The sequence below is a fragment of the Lissotriton vulgaris genome, chromosome 11 (genome assembly GCF_964263255.1).
Source record: "Lissotriton vulgaris chromosome 11, aLisVul1.2, whole genome shotgun sequence".
Classification (NCBI taxonomy): Eukaryota; Metazoa; Chordata; class Amphibia; order Caudata; family Salamandridae; genus Lissotriton; species Lissotriton vulgaris.
The window spans coordinates 1,038,240,322-1,038,252,945 of NC_141699.1; the positions used below are offsets into that span (position 1 = coordinate 1,038,240,322).

Here is a 12,624-nt window from a genome sequence, read left to right on the forward strand (position 1 = left end):
TCGGTATGTTAAGAATTCGGTATTTTACCGAATCCGTAAATTACCGATTCAGTAAAATACCGAATCCTTAAAAAATGCCACCTACATCTGGAAAGCCCAATACCGGTCAGTAACGGCCGAAATTCGGTAATTTCGGCCGTTACCGACCGGTATTTGGCTACCTACATCGGGCCCTTTATTTCCACTATGGCCCCCAGAACCTTGAGCTCTGTAAGGGTGAGTAGTTTGTGCATTACAAATACGGATTTACATTTACTAAGAAGCCCTTGATGTAAATCAGGGTAGTAAGTTTCTTTTTCCTTGTACCAAAATCTTTCTCTCACATAACAAACATGTATCACTGGAAAAACGCAGCTTAACTCAGAAATTTGCCCTCCTAGGTGACAATCTCTGGAGCACATAGGGGTTCCAGAAATGCCCAATTCCTGCTCCTTGAACCCCCCCCTTCCTCCCCCCCCCTTCAGTTGAGAAAGGCACATGAGCCAGTCATTTTCTGGTAGCGCCACCATACCCAAGTACTCAATCCAGGAGACAAACTACCTTCATTGTGTCCCCACTATCTTAATCAATGCTTGAACCGTGTATGTCCCTGTCCAATGGCTGCTTATTTCCTGGTCGCAGCTACCGATGCAATATCTCTGAACGTAATTATTGTAACTGTAACTGGCGGTGCCCTTGCGTTCTGATGCCGTCTGGCCATGTTCATGCTATATAAAATTGCAAAAATACAAAAATAAACAAACAATACTAACACAGCCAGGTGCAGAGCGACCCAGCTGAAATAAAAACAAGCACAGCAGGTACAAAACGCGCCTGTCCCTTCCTTCCGTGAACAGTGGGGGCACTAGTGATAAATGAAATGCAGGGACAATTGATGAGTCCAGCGGTAGCCCCTGGGGATGCTTTCTGAAGCACAGTGAAATGGGAACACACTGCCCCACATGTAAACCTGTTGCTTTTCTCCTCCCAAATTGACCTGGATTCAAGCACCTGCGCGCGGCTGCTTCACGTAGAACGCGGTTGCTGAACAATGGCGCCTTCTTCACACAGGAAATACACCACAGAGAGAGTTGTTCATACCAAGCAAACCTATAAAGAGCATTTTGCCTGAAAAGAACAAACTAATTAACTTCCACAATAGAATTGTTGTTGTGATTTCTTTTGTAAAGCTGCAAGTCACCCATTGGCTATTTTAATGGTATATTGATTCTAAAACACTTTTTCTCAACGACTGAGCGGTGGGGGTAGGATTTAGTGTTCCAGTTGTTAAAAGGATTAGCAGTTCATAATCTTAAAATGTGTTTCATTCCAACACTGAGGTCTAATTTCAACAGTGTTAATGCAGAGTCAAACAATAGGATAAGTATGGTTTTAAAGTGCACATAGTGGTATATTCACTCATTGTTGTCGTGAAATCAGCACTGATTAGACTGACATTCTCCCCCACGCCACCCCTATCAACATATCTTCCTCACATTCTGACACTAAGGGGCAGATTTACTTAGATTTTACTTCATTTTTTACATAAATCGGCGCAAAATATTTTTGTCTTTTTGTCTGATTATCTTTCCAGCACTAAACTTGCTTAGTGTTGGAAATATTGTGAAAATAATGTTAATGCGCTGCTTTGCATTACTTGGCGCCAAGGGGGCATACCATGGGCGGCGCACGGGCGTTCCCATGAAGCCACCAAAGATTTCTGATGCTCAACCCAATTTAGCAAATAAAGAAGACATGGTTTAGCGTCAGAAAATAGCTCACCCTTCAACCAGGCTCCATAAAGGAGAAATGCTTTATTTTCTGACTTGACGTGTGTGCTGCACAGTAAGAAAATGTCTCAAATTAGTCTAAGCATAGTATTTTGTACTGGAAGCGTATCCTGTCAGTACAAAACCTATGCTTGACTCACGGAGACACCCTTGCACTATGATGCAAAGGTGACTCTTTAGCACACAGCAACTAATTTCAGTGCCGACCCTAGGGAGCTGGGAGGAGAGTACCACATTTCAGTATATGTGTCACTCTCCTGCTCTCGCCGTCTAACGCAGCACAGCATTTGCGGCTGCTGTACTGCGCTGCGTGTGACGTTGGTAAATCTGGCACCTATTGTCTTGACGCCACAACTGATGGCCTTCACAACATTTTAACTAGTAATCTATAGATAGATAGATGGATAGACAGACAGACAGACAGACAGTCAGACGGAAGAACAGGCGGATCACACAGTAGTATTAAGAAGTTAAAAACAATATGAGTAGGAAAGGTAAATGTTTTTGATACTAGAGGATGGAATGGGTTCTATTTAGGTCCTCATTATGGATTTACTAATCATACTGATGGGCCTGGTAAATCGTCTTACCCGTCCCACCAGACTTACAAGGTCTGTGGATTTACCGCCGACCCTGAGGTTGCTTACCCATGATTTTGCTTGCTCCAAACAGGCGTAATCACCGGGAGGAAAACGAAAGAGAAATGAGAAACAACTTTGGCAATCAGATGTGGAATTGCCAGTTCTCATGATAATTCCTCATTTATCACAGGAAACTTAAGACCCCACTAATAATCCCCTCTTCAATTATCCCTGGAGTTTCTGTATCCTGGTTATCAGTAACTGAGGGCAGAGTTAATGTGGGTGTGACAAGGACACTTCTTTGAGGACAGTAGAGTCCTGTGGTAATTCCAGTGGTAATTACTTCACAGTTTTACCTTATGATTTCTGGTATAGTGCAAATAAAGGTTTATTAACCTCCAGTACAGCAAGTACCACATCTTAAATACATGTTTTGCCCTTAATTGCCATTTTCCATTCGCAAGTGGTAACCTGTCTCCAAATAATAAATATACAACCTGGAATTACCACAGATCTCAATTTCCAGCCATGCAGAAATGTGTGGTAATTAGATTTCTTTACTTTTCCACATTAATCCATGTCACTGAAAGAGACATTTACAGAACAGAACTACTAGTCCCTGGGAAGAGCACCTCTGTCTGGGACCACCGCTGGTATGCAGCAGAACTCAGACCATCCCCCATACCTCAGACCATGCACACAACCTTGGAATCATCCTCAACAGTAAACTGAACATGAAACAACAAGTTAACACAGTTGCCTCCTCCTGCTTTCACATCCTTCGCATGCTCCGCAGAATCTTCAGATGGACCCCAATCTACCCCAGAAAAACCATCATCCAGGCCAGGCTCACCAGCCGCCTCGATTCCGGCGACATTCTCTTTGCAGGCATTTTCTCCCAGCTCCTCAACAGACTCCAATCCATACAGAATGCGGCAGCCAGACTCATCTTGTACTTCCCCAAACGGACCCACATCACCCCCCACCTCAGAAACCTCCACTGGCTCTCCATCCAGAAGAGATGTCAGTTCAAGATCCTCATGCACGCCTACAAAGCTCTACACAATCAAGGACTGTCCTACATCAACCATGAACTGAACTTTCAGCTATCCATAAGGCACCTACGCGCCTTCTCTCTTGCCCTCATGCATCCCCCCTTATCCGTCACAGCTGCAGCCAGCCCGCTCCTTCTCGTACATCGCCGCCAAGACCTGGAAGGACCTGCCACTCCACCTCCGAACAGCACCCTCCCTGGTGGACTTCAGAAAGAAACTCAAGACCTGGCTTTCCGACTGAGATGTGGCACCTTCAGCACCCAGATACCCCTAGGGGTGACAGTGCTGCGCTATACAAATGCTGCTTGACTGATTGATTTGGTATTGACATATCAAGTTTTTTGGCCCATGAATGTTTCCAGAATCTATGGGGTGTCAAGAGATTATTTGTTTGTTATTCTGACACCTTTCCCACCACCCCTTATTATCGGCACTTCTACAATGGTTGATATTTAACTTATAGTACCACTATTAATACTTCAAGAGGTGCTGTGGAAGAAACAGGCTCTATTTACGTAGTTTCTTATAGTTAATGTATTTGTGGACTGGAAACTCGGGTAGGGATTGGTGGGAGGAGCAGTGCTTAATTGGAGCCAGTGCTTTCCGATGCTAGGCACCGGCACTTAACTGTCAACACCAGACCTTGTGTACAGTCTGCCACAAGATGGTGCTGCTTTAGATAACCTTCCAACAGTCAAGTTTTAATTTAATATACATTAAAAATGATTATTACCTGCCTCCCAAGCCAACTATATAGCTTTGGGGGCCTGGAATAGGTCGAATTGTCACACTTGAAGGAGTGTGGTGGTTAGTAGTTGTCTTGTTACTATCACTGGCAGCATGGCACAGGGCAAGCTGCAGTCCCCTCATGACGAGAGTGCTTATTCTTTTACAAATTAAACACTGGCGGAAGAGAGTGGTGGGTGGATAATTCTTTATTGAGGCTAGAAAGTAATGTTCATGCTCACAAGAATTGTATATTCCGACCTTGACTGCCACCAGGCTTTGTATTTCAGCGAGGATGTTTAGTCCAGAGCAATAGGCCAGGCATTAAATTCGACCCATAAATATGTTTCCCTGTTTTCAGCTGTGTTCTCTGTATGGATAGCGGTTGTGCCCATGCTGATTTAAAGTTGCTGACCAACTTATTTCTCAAAGCTCAGGTGATAAACAGTCTGGTACTCAATAAAAAAAAATCCAAAAGAAAGAAAGTGAATTCAGCCCTAACTGCCTCACAAAGCACTACTGCGCCCGAGCTCTAGGCCTCTTGGCACACATTGGTTTTAAAAGATTGGATTAGTCGAACTGAAAGAAACCATTCTTGCTCTGCCTGGTGTGTTTAGCTGAAAACAGAGCTCCAGCCCTCTTAATCTGGCCTCTTTATAGACAGCGCCACCTTTTCCAGGCGGTTGATTTGCTGGAAAATCAAGAATAAACAAACGTCGCTGTCTGATTGGCTCGGGCCATGAGTTCAGCACGTGCATGGTAAACACTGGCGGCAAGGCCCCCGGGCGCCGCGTGAGCTGGTGACGTTTAATAACTGTGACAGAAGCTGTCGTGCAGTTTAACCTCCGCAGCTGCAGGGTGGCCGTGATTTGAAATGCGGCGACGCGTTTCTCGCTCTCGACTCAACCGCACAGAGCGCGCGGGACCCGACTCCAACTGAAGAGAGGAATGGATATGCTAATGAGGGCTTCCGCACAATGCCAGGGGCACTGCAAAACAACAACAGTGCCTTGGAAGAAAGGCCACGATAGAAGAGAGAGTGTTTATTGCGCATTTTCTAACGTGTAATCAGTTCAAGGCGAAAAAATCCTTTACAAAGCCAACTGGCCTGACAGTGTGACAACACACTTAAACGTAGAAATTCACTTTCATCCTTTGGCTGCAGGAATGCTGTGTAGCACTTTAAAAATCCCCTGTTGGCTTTCACAACATTTGAAATAACGAAAAAAGGATTGTTTCCTGTAGAGAAGTTAAAAAAAATTAAGGGGCCATATAACATGCAGATTGATAGGAATTATCAGGTATAAAGTAGTTCCTCATTCCTTTTAATAGAAGCATTTCCTTGAATGAGAAATGTTACACCTAATAGCTAGTAGCAAGAGGTGAGAGGGTTAGCCTCTTCTGGGTGGTGCCAACACCCATTAAAGTATATTTTAAAGAATTGGTAACAATATGTTTTGCAAATTGCTGCACTGTCAAGTCAACAAAAAAGTGTGCTACTCCAAAATGTTGATTTAAATATCTAATAACAGTGGGGTTGGTTAACAAAAGTATTTATGAGTACATGAAGTATTACCTCAGTAGTGGAACTTCTCATACTCAAATCCCTCATCATGTGTTCTTGACCAATCATCTAAACTAATTCCAGACAATTTAGCCTTGAAGAAGTTCCTAAACATATTTTTAACATATGTATTTATTTACATGTTTGGATATATTCTTACATTGAAATTAGCCACCACTTAGAGAATATAATACTTATAATACTAACATACGGATGTTTACTTAGAAAAATTCATCGTAAATGTTTAAATTCAAATGTAAAATCTACTTTTTGACTGTGGACCCCAATGCCCTCCTTCTTTCTTCCTTACATTACTTCCCATTTTCTAAAATTGAAAAAGATAGATTGAAATGATTGTTGGCATATTGCTTTAATCGTGGAATGTAATGGAAATATTCGATAATATGTTTTCGTATAATTACCATAGACGTTTATGTTGTGTAGTTAAACTTACTCTTTGTGAGCATCTGGTCAAGAACCATATTATTATAAATTAGGTAAAGGTTTTTGAACCCAGGTAATGTATTACAGAGCATAAGGTGTTTTGGTACTTTGTAGTGGTATATCGATGTGAGGTGAAACAGCATATAGACGTTCGCAAATTATAAAAAAAAATGGCATGCTCTACATTGTACCTGTGAGTGTATCTATACATGTACATTTACCTTTGTGAATCGGACTATTAATTTTTAGAGCCTGGTTACTAAAAGCCTTTTTCAACTTTTATGTGTAAAATGCACAGTCTGCACATGGACGTGGCAATGCGCATATTCTGTGCAAAGGGCATAGGCAAAGTGGGGGGGAGTCTGACAACAGAGGCTAATCCAAGATGCATAAAGTGACAACTGTTGTAGTGGGCCTATACAAGGACTATTGGAACCCACTCCTGATGCAGTCAAATGTGTTGGTGGTATACCACCAACTGAGGGGCAAGGGTATATACCTGACTGGTCACTTGCAGCCTATCATCACATAATATGGGCAAGGTAGTGGGTTGAAGTGATGGGTAGAGAGTTCTTTGGGCGCTGGGTTGAAGGGATCCACATCAATCCCTTAATGGTAGACTTAATAACAGCACCTTGGAGAGGAAATTGTGCCTCGTCTTAGTGATTCTGAATTGATGAAAGCAGCTGTGGTTGAAGTCAGGATGCTCTGTTCCACTGGATTCAAGCTATCCTGGCTGATGAGGGGTGAAACCCTAAAACCGGTCCTAGCATGCTTGTTTCCGATCCAGGGAGGACCTTGCTTGGCAGTTCGGGCTGGACTGTTCACATGAGACACAGGATCAAGACTGATTTGCATATGGCCAGGTCTAAACTGGGGTGGCATGGTGAGCAAAATAATGATGGATTTAACCCAGATCTCTTGGCTGGGGGTGAATGTTTTGATTTGTTCTGCATTCCCTTGATCAATTGTGTGTCTTTTGCTTTCTCGTCCTAAGTGTGCCGGGTATGCCCAGACATGGGTCCCGGGCTCACTGTGCCACTGGATTCAAGCTATCCTGGCTGATGAGCGGTGAAACCCCGAAACCAGTCCTAGGATGCTTGTTTGTGGTCCAGGCAGGGAAACATCCTTTACAACACAACTTTTACTCCGCACTACCATTACAACGCTGCTATTACAACGCAAGTTGTTACAACAACTTGCGCTGGAGGGCGCTGTAGGATAGGGAATAGTTTCATTTTCTATCCAACACCTTCCCTACTATCCACGGGGAATGGAGTTGGAATAGAAAATTAAACTATTCCACTATCCAGCGCCCCCCAATACAAGTGGTTGTAACGACTTGCATTGTAAAAACTGCGTTGTAATGGCAAGCGTAGTTAAAGCATGCGTTGTGATGACATACATTCGTCCAGGGAGGACCTTGCTTGACAGTTCCAGCTGGACTGTTCTCATTAAGCACAGGGTCCAGACTGATTTGCATATGGCCAGTTCTAAACTGGGCATGGTGAGCAAAAGAATGATGGATTTAACCCAGATCTCTTGGCTGGAGGCGAATGTTTTGATTTCTTCTGCATTTCGTCCATCAATTGTGTGTCCTATGCTTTCTCGCCCTAAGTGCGCCGGGTATGCCCAGACTTGGGTCCCGGGCTCACTGTGCTACTGGATTCAAGCTATCCTGGCTGATAAGGGGCGAAACCCTGAAACCGGTCCTAGGATGCTTGTTTCCAGTCCAGGGAGGACCTGACCTGGCAGTTTGTGCTGGACTGTTCCCATGAGGTACAGGGTCAAGACTGATTTGCATATGGCCAGGTCTAAACTGTGGTGGCATGGTGAGCAAAAGAATGATGGATTTAACCCAGATCTCTTGACTGGGGGTGAATGTTTTGATTTCTTCTGCATTTCACCATCAATTGTGTGTCTTTTGCTAAAGCACAAGGCAGCATGGAAAGTTATGCTGGGCCAAGAGGGAAACAGGTGCCTGGATTCATGACAGCCAGTGTGAAGCTGACCATTCACTCGGTTGGGGCACAGAGCCCACTAAAGCATGGAACCAACCTTAAGCGCACATAATAAAAAAGAGCCAGACTATGTTCAATTTCTCCTGCTGCTCATGTAACTGCATCACTGATGCCCACAAAGTGTCCAACAAAATTTCGGACCCTCCCTACATTCTGCCCTAGTAACGAGATGTTCTCACTCAACCCTTTTAGCCGCTGGGTTCGCCTCTGCAATTATTTGGGTGGGGAAGTAGAAAGGGTGGCTTACTTGGCATGATGAGCCCACTCTAAGGCTTCCCCTTCCAAATGTGTCACCCATGCAGCTGCAAATCCCCAAGGAGCATTTGTGGGAGTTGTGCTGCATGTGTGCAATTGTGCACACAATGACTGGCCAGGCACAGAATCTATGCAAAGGGAATTGGCAAAGGTGATAGCATGTCTCAAGCAAATGCAGATTCATTAAAGATTCAAACAGGGATGATTCATCTAGTGTTTTTCCGAACACTTGAATCATCCTGAACCAGATCTGAAAACTCGACAAGGAAGGCGCGTTACAGAAAGGGGACAAATATGTCCCTTATGTGGCTAATTATTGCCTAATTATGGATTTGGCTGGCACAATTTTCTGACTTGCTTGAGATGTTCTGTTTAATTTAATTCATAATTACCAAGACCCATGCTATATCCCGACGGTTTACCTGGTATTTACCCACAAAGCTTGCATGCTGTTTTCAGAAGGTTAAGATTCAAGGAGTGTTTGTTAATCAGCGAACAACTAGCATTTGCAGAATTAAGGACAAGTCAGAACAATAACAGACAAAACAAATACTGGCTGGCTTTGTTTGGAAGTCAAGGGCCCACCCAATGGAGGCAGTTTCTGACTCCACCATTAATGTTGGTACTACTAGATTATTACTTTCCAGCTATTCTGACTGTGATTGAAAAGTGACATGCATTTAAATCCTCCCCATCTGTGGTCTTAGGACATCAACCCCGACACTGTGGCACTGAATATGTCAGTAGATGACCCTTGCACACATATGAAACACACTAGCCCTATTTTACTGGCACACAAAGTGCCACACTTCTTCAGTATTGAGGGTCTTGCCCCTCTTCCTCTAATATTGTCATGTGGAGGCTTTGCAGTAGACACTTTTTGCACCATCTTTGTACTATTTGCATGCAATATGGGACCGACCACGATTTCAAAGAAAGCTGTTTTTAGATAGTAATACATAGTGATACCTTTGTCTTTATCAGCGTTGGGACGCATCACAGTAATGTATGGCTGACGCAGTCAAAGAACTAACAGTAAAGTACTTAGAAATACCATATAAACAAGATCTTCACTTTTTAAAATCTTCTAAAAGACATTCACCTACCAATCTAGAATAACATATTCCCTAAACCTGTCTTGATAAAATAAATTTTATTTTGGTTAAGTGGTTTCTGGTTTACTTCAATATATATTTTACTTAAGTGGAAATGTTATCTAACATCTGTTGGTTTATTGCACAAGCAAGATTCATGATTGACAGCAATGATTTGGTAGTTGAAGTATAGTTTTGCAGTCTTTTAGCAAACAGGTCCCCTTCTGCTAATGTAAAAACGTTGTTAGCCTTTTAGATAAATTCATGTTCCCTTTATGAATAAGACCCTGGCCGGCTTGTGGCTAGTGTATCAGTGAGTTATGAGAATGAGTATACTTTTGTTCTGGTTGGATGTCTACACAGACTGTCAAGGAAATAGTTAATGAAACAGTGTGGGGTTTCAGTGGAGGTATATTGTCCCTCCATGCTCTCTAAATGGCTGCATGTTTGAGATGATGCCACAAGTGATTGGATATTGTGTCTGCCAATATCTAGTTTTTGTATTTTGCATACCTGATGCTGGAATGGTGCAAGGATTTTCAGCTCTCCATTTTGCCTCTCACTGTGCACCCCATAGAGTGAAAATAGTCAATTTGGGGCCTTTATATTAATTTGATGCCACCACTTGCAGGCCCACTTAGTCATACTAGGTCCCATGGACATGTTGGCCCAGATTTAATTAACAATCCATTAATTGAGGATTTATAAAGTATGGCAAATCACCCGTGAGGGTGTCAAGGCGCTGGAGTTGCTAACTGCTTGGTGGTGATTTCTTCACTCAGTCGCAATGAGAAAAAAACAAGGGGAAAACTGTGAAAATGAAGGAAAATCAAGGAAAAAGCACTGAAAAAACTTGAGAAAAAGCAAGGAGAAAACAGTGAAAATAAGGGAAAAGCAAAGAGAAGGCACTCAATAAACTGGGGGGAAACAAAGAGAAAGCAGTGAAAACCAAGGGAAAGCAAGTAGAAGGCACTCAAAAAATGGGAAAGGTAATGAGAACGCTATGAATAAGAAGGGGAAGACAAGAAGAAACCAGTGAAAATGAGGGAAGATCAAGAAAAAGGCAATAAAAAAAACTGGGGAAAAAGCAAGGCGGAAGCAGTGAAAACAAGGGAAAGCAAGCAGAAGGCACTTAAAACAGTGATAAGAAGCGAGGGGAAAGTAGTAAAAATGAGGTAAAAGAAAAGAGAAGGCACTCAACAACCGGGGAAAAAAGCCAGGAGAAAGGAGTGAAAACTAGGTAAAAGCATGGGGAAATTACTTAAAAACTTGGGAAAAAGCAAGGAGAAGACAGGCCAACTCCACACATCACACACCAAAGGGGCAGAACTCCTCCACACAGCTCTCCAGATGTTCTGCTTGGAAAAGGTTCCTCTTGAGTCCAGAAGTAATCTAAAGTTCTGGGGTTTAAGGTCCACTACTTATACCCCATTTTGTCTTCATTCTTCGTTGTGTAAGGCTTTCTGAGCCCAGCCCAAACCAGTTCTGTTCTCACTGGTGCTGTATGAACATAGGGGATGGAGACAGTATTCAGGTGTAAGGAAAACTCCTCCCACTACTTTAAATACAGCCAAGGTCTTTTCAGCTCAGCTCTGAGTCATCCAGGAAGGGCCAGGCACACCTCCACCCCCCCACCACCCACAGGAAAGTGGGAGCGCTTGCCAGGTCGACATGGCAGTTTAAAAGTGCGCACAGACACTGCAGTGGCAGGTCTAAGATACCTTTTCAGGCCACTCATGTGGGTGGCACAATCAGTGCTACAAGCCCACTAGTGGCATTTGATTTACAGGCCCTGGCATGCTCAGTGCACTTTACTAGGAACTTACCAGTAAATCAAATATGCCCATTAGGGAGAACCAATTATAATATCAATTTACACAAGGAGCCATTAGACTTTGACACTAATCAGCAGGGTCAAAGTGCCCAACTCATCTTATCCAGAAATAATAATACCCCACACAGCATCAAAAGTACAGGGGGTAGAGGCAAAAAGTCAGGGGAAACCACGCCAAAGATGCCAAGTCTAACACTATTTTTCAAACTATGTAATGTATCCCCTCTAGCCAAGTAATCAATCTTATGTTTGGGACTAAATAGTAGCATTTGTGTAACTACCACTGTATAAATGACAAGAGGTCTGGATAAATGAGCCTATTTTAATAGAGTTACACTTCTGATCATCTGTTGCCTAATCTGTCCTTTCACTAGCCACTCCATTTTACTACAACTTTGTGTATAATGTTCCCATCTGCTCAATGTTCTGGTACACACCTTCTCAGTTGTTGCAGGCTCCTGCCTTCACCCAGGGAAAGCAAAATAGCCTCCCATAGCCTCATTTGTACTGCTTATTTCGAGCAATATCAGTATTGTACTTCTCAGCTGATTCTGACTTTTTGATCTTGAAAGTGAGAAGTGAAGAGACATCTTGAGAGTTACCTCATAAATGAAAAAAGAAGGTAAATTGGAGTAGGCTCCTTTAGATCAGGAACTAGAGCCAGTGACTGCAGGGCGTGCCAATAGTACCTTGGTTGAATGTCAATGTATGGCACAGGTCATTTGAAGAAGATATGCAGAGACCCACCACCTTGTATTTCTCAAAATGCCTTCTGCATCTCCCAATTATAAAGAGGCTGCACAACCTTTTTTTAATGATAGCTTTTTTGTTGGCTTCTTGCATTTTAATATCTGGATTCCAAGGAGGGCCACCCCCCTTTTTTAAGGGATTGTGTAACAAAGGCCCAAGGTACTTTAGAGAGCTGTCTGATCCAACTCTGTTAATCAGGATTTAGCCCACATTTCTGGTCACAATTTTCTCCTTCAGTGGAAGAGTCTTCAAGATTCAGAACTAAAACACACTGCTAATAACATTTACATCAGCAAATGTATTCCCTCTTTTTGTAGCAAATGCAACTGACATTGTCCTTAAAACTTCCAATAAATTCAATATACATTGAGGATGAGTTTTGGGTAGGATGTCCTTACCTCTTGGTTTCAGTTGGCCCATGGCATCAAATGCATTTACTGGGGTGATGCAGGCAGGATAAAGGGTCTCACATAGCAGAGCAGCTCATTATTGACTCAATAATTTTCAAACCCAATAAAATCTAACACCGAG

The 12,624-nt window shown here is 42.9% G+C and overlaps 1 protein-coding gene across 1 annotated transcript in view; it reads left to right on the plus strand.

Annotated features, from left to right (window-relative positions):
• PEX5L (peroxisomal biogenesis factor 5 like) overlaps positions 1–12,624 on the plus strand; it is a 697,369-nt gene that overhangs the window by 297,310 nt on the left and 387,435 nt on the right. The gene's annotated exons all lie outside the window — the stretch shown is intronic.